This window comes from Chinchilla lanigera, unplaced genomic scaffold, assembly GCF_000276665.1.
Source record: "Chinchilla lanigera isolate Chin_1 unplaced genomic scaffold, ChiLan1.0 scaffold00065, whole genome shotgun sequence".
Classification (NCBI taxonomy): Eukaryota; Metazoa; Chordata; class Mammalia; order Rodentia; family Chinchillidae; genus Chinchilla; species Chinchilla lanigera.
The window spans coordinates 9500513-9505357 of record NW_004955466.1 but is presented as its reverse complement, the minus strand read 5'-3'; the positions used below and the strand labels follow the sequence as shown (position 1 = coordinate 9505357).

At 38.9% G+C, this 4845-nt stretch overlaps 1 long non-coding RNA gene across 1 annotated transcript in view; it reads left to right on the top strand.

Annotated features, from left to right (window-relative positions):
* The first annotated feature begins 4315 nt into the window (after positions 1–4315).
* The window catches only part of LOC102019045, a 47802-nt gene continuing 47272 nt past the window's right edge, over positions 4316–4845 (top strand). The window contains exon 1 of the long non-coding RNA XR_001236769.1: positions 4316–4359. This is a non-coding gene — a long non-coding RNA (uncharacterized LOC102019045). The remainder of the gene's footprint in view (positions 4360–4845) is intronic.

Genomic DNA, 4845 nt, shown 5'->3' with positions numbered 1-4845 from the left:
GGTAGCATATGCATGATGGGAAAAGCAGTCACATGTATAGACAGAAACTAAACAGGACAAAGGTAGAGAAGGATCACACTTGTTTGTTTCATAGTAACACATTCTTATGAGAACACACTGCTTCAAGACTCAATCCCTCCAAAGACCAGCACTAACCTGCTCATAAAGGTAGAGCTTCCTTGGTCTAATTACCTTCCACTAGGTCTCACCTGTTAAAGACACTACCATCTCAGCACCATGACCCTGGGGTCAATCTTCCAGCACATCAGCCTGCCAAGGATGCACTCAAACCATAGCCCAACCATTGTCATTGCCTGTGGCAAATGATAAATGGAACCAAAAAGACATAAAAGCTGCTCTAGGTATGTTCTCTGGGGCTACCACCATTGGCAAACTATTCTAAAATGAATAAAATATGTATGAGAAAGTTTATGTAGAAATGTAAAAGAAACCTCATGATATCTTGTTAAAGAAATAGAGCAAAATACAAAATCATGTCTATGGTCTGATTTGTACAGTAATGTAAAATATTTACTGATGGGTTTTCCACCTTAGCAAAAATTCTGCGAAGTGATCATGGCAGTGAGCCAATATGGCATGGCCCACTGGAGGCCATGTGACAGGCTCCACCTTCCTCCTCCCCAGTCATATTACAACTTCCTACTTCCTTTTTTACAACATCCTGCTTCCCTCTTCCTGCCCCATGTCCAATCACTGCCTGCCAAGTCACACAGACCATCCCTTACACCCCACCCCCAGCCTGGCCCTATATAACCTTTGTTCCCTTGGCCAGACCCTCAAAAGCTCCACCTTCCTCCTTTCTGCTGTGGTCTACTCCATACCCATAATCAAGGCATTTTTTACTTTGCTCTGTTTTTACTTGCACCAAAAAACCTAACATTTTGGTGCCGTGACTCGGGGCACGCTGTGTGGCCCTACAAAAGGAGATTATCCTCCCTTTGGTTAGGCCCTCCCTGCCAATGAACCACTTTTCCTTTTCTCCTTTGGCCTGATATTTGCTATTGCAAACCTCCATGCAACACTGGCCAGCTCTGATTCTCACAGGTGAGCCTCCTTCCATTCTGAGAGTTCCTGGCTCATTTTCTCTCCTTTTCCAAAAACTGTGGGTCCACATCAGGACCCTTTCTCTTCCTTCATGTCCATCAGGACACCAATCTACCTCCTCGGTGATGACTGGGAAGACAGATTTGGGCATTTTATCCTCTCTTGCATCCCGGCAAGGGTGACGATCCTCCCTAGGGTTTTGAGATCTGGCTGTTAAGTCTCCAGCTCACCTTCTTATTTAGCCACAAAATGGGAAATACTAATTCCCACCCTCCAAAAAACACTCCACTCAGCTCTTTCATGGCCAATATAAACATTTTGGGCTCAGAGACATTGTTAAGCCAAAATTACAAATTTTAGTATCCTCAGAGACCTACACAATTTCTGCTACTTCATTGGTGAATGAGATAAAATCCATGTACAAGCCTATATTGCTCTCAGGGCACATCTTTCTCTCCTTCAGCTTCCTAACTCAGTTCCTTCAATTTTAAGTCAGATTAACCAGTCTAAAAGCAAATATAATTAAAAAATTATTTGCACTTTAATAGGTAATACACCAGAATATACGGGTGGGACAATGCACATAGGCTAATAAAAGAGAAAAAAGAACACCTGAAAAGACAGCTGGCCTGATGGCTAAGCTATAGTGGAGACACAAAGCCAAAAGACAGATATGCGTGCTGAGATTACAGAGAAAAAGAAGCCTAAGCTGTCCTCCCCGCTTTGGGAACCCCAAGGTCAGCCCTTGTTTGAAGGTCGCCAGCCTGACACTGCCTCCAGGCAGCTAAAAGACAAAACAACTTCAGCCTGGTGTAAATATCCAAAGTCAAAGGAAGTTTTACTGGAGAAATCAAATTACAAATTTTAACTAATTGGCAATTAATCTTCTGGTTTTCAGTTTGAGTTTGGTGCATAAAACTTTTCTGGTACATTACAAAGTTTTGCATTTACAGGGTTAATTTACTCTTTACTCTGTTGTTTTAAAATAAGAACAGTGATTCAAGGTTACTCAGAGGTCTATTGGCAATCAGTCAAGTTTACTATCTGAATAAAACAGGGACACTTTAAAATTCAAGTGGCTACAGTCAAGTTCGTTGTAAAAGTTTGTAGTGAGAGAGGAAATACATTAAAGAAGGCTATAAATGTAAGAGATACAATTTTGATACTAGAGGATTCTATGATAAAAGTCTTGTCCTGCTAAAGGGACTTTAAAAAAGATAATGACAAGACTAGAAAGCTTATATACATTGGGGAAAGCTTGTGGAAATAGTTTATTAAGGAAAAAAATATATGTATGGTCACTTGTTCATTTGATGGAGCTTGGGTTGTTCCTTCTAAAAATCTGCATGAGAAAAATGGTCAAATCAACCTGAAATTACCAGTCAAATAATAGCCTTAAAAATTTGTGCGATGTATATGCTATGTATATGCCACTACATTTAGAGAGGCTTAAATATTAAACAGCCCAGTCAATGTTACACATTTCTTCAATAACATCCTGTTCAAGGACAACAAATTAAATAAAAGCTTCTTATGTATTAGGTAGGGATAATTGACTAAAAAGGGCTATTCTATTCCAAGATGGAGATTTAAATGTGCTACAAAAATGTCATCATGCCTGTTGTGTTACAATACTATATATGATTTTTTATTTCAAATTTGCTTTGTAAAACTATATAACTATTGTCTGCTAGCAATCTGCAGAGATTCAACTACTAGAACATCCATGATTGATAAGAAGTAACAATTCTCTGGCTATACTTTATATTTCCAGGTGTTTAATACTCAAATAAAATTTTGATAATTAAGTTCACTGCTCCCATTACAATATAATGTCATTCATCTTCTCTTCTAGATGTTCAACAACTGAGGTTTGGAAACCAAATTAGGAAGATAGATGGGCTAAGAGGATAGCCAGTATTTGGCTCTTGGCCTCTGAGGTCAATAAAGACTCAGGACATAAGAGAACCTCTGCTGCAACATTGTATAACTCTTGAGTCCCTGATCTTCTGATCAAGGAGATTATGCAACCACAGAGGAAAATGACTCTATGAGGTATGGTGTGTCTAAGGAGAGTCACCAGAAAAAAGTCTCCCAAGCTTTCACAAAAAACAACTTGGTCAAGCAATGGCTGTGACTCGTCCAAATGGCTGATACTGAGAGTAGAACTGAGAACAGCGTACACGGTTCCAAGGTAAATCATGAAGAGATTTAACTGACCTTGATAGATAACAAAAAGTTAATTTTAATTAATACAGGTCTCACTTTAACTTGGACTTAAACATCCAACAGAAAAGTATACCACAAGATTTATAAAGCAATGCCATAATAATACTAACTTCTCCAAAAAAAATTGGGTTATTCTTCCCTAGAGACTACAAAACTCCAAGTAACCATACAGATAAAACCAACAACAAATATGCTAGACTCCTTTTACTGAAAGCCACCAGATCTTGTCTAGAGAGTGTTACGTGATACATAGCAAGGCCATAACTAACTATACTCAGCAGGTCTTAAGTGAGAGCATAGCTGATCTCTCTCCTAAATAAAAAGTAAAGTTAATAAAACAGGCCATCGTCCAAAACCTAATCAACTCCCTGATAGCAGTTGTGCTCCAGAACCACAGGGCACTGGATGTTACAAGAGCTGGGATATGGCTACGCTGCTTTGCCATCATCATGATGGGATAACACCTTTGGATCATGGACCCCCTTCCTGCTCCCACTCTTGGGCCAATTATGCATGATAATTGCTTTCCTTCTCATAGCACCTTATATTTTTAAACTGTTTTCAAGATTTCTCCAATTCAGGGTGCACACTATTGCTGCCAATGAGCTCCTCGTCTTAGCCAAGACCTTCAGCACCAGCTTCTACATAGGTGGTGCCCTTCGTCCTCTTGCTCCCTATCATAACAACGCCTCTATTCAGCAAGAAGCAGTCTGAGAGAGTCGTTGCCCCATATAACCAAAAGATGGGAATGACAGATTTTCCTCCTTAGTAAAAAATCTTCTAAGTGATCATGGCAGTGAGCCAATATGGTGTGGCCCACTGGGGCATGTGCCAGTGTCCACCTTCCTCCTCCCCAGTCATATTACAACTTCCTACTACCTTTTTTACAACATCCTGTTTCCCTCTTCCTACCCCATGTCCAATCACTGCCCACCTAGTCACACAGACCATCCCCTAAACCCCACTCCCAGCCTGGCCCTATATAGCCTTTGTTCCCCTGGGCAGGCCCTCAGAAACTCCACCTTCCTCCTTTCTGCTGTGGTGTTCTCTGTGCCTGCAATAGAGGTATTTTTTACTTTGCTCTGTTTTTACCTGCACTAAAAAACATAACATTTATGTAATCATTTGAACTAGGTGTGGCAGAACACTAAAAAAGAAGCAGGACTTTTCATGTTATGGAATTGTCAAGCAAGATTTTGTGCTTGCTTTCTTTCAGTGCAGTTCAATGTTGAAAATATTTTTACTTTTCCTACTGTTTTAAGAAGAAATTTAAAAATTGTAACAAAAAATAAAAGAACAACAGTAATTAATTCACTGTATATCATCTTCCAAATAGTTACTAAATAAAAGAAACAAATCAAAAATATTCTTACAAAAAAGAAATAGATAAAAGCATAAAACTTTTCACTGATTTAAGATGAACAAGTAGTATAAATGGAACAATTAGCATACATATTAAAGTAGTTATGGAACAACAAAATACATAGGGAAGTATATTAATTTCTCCATATTTCATATTTATCTCTCTTCTATTTTGTTCTTTATTTGTAT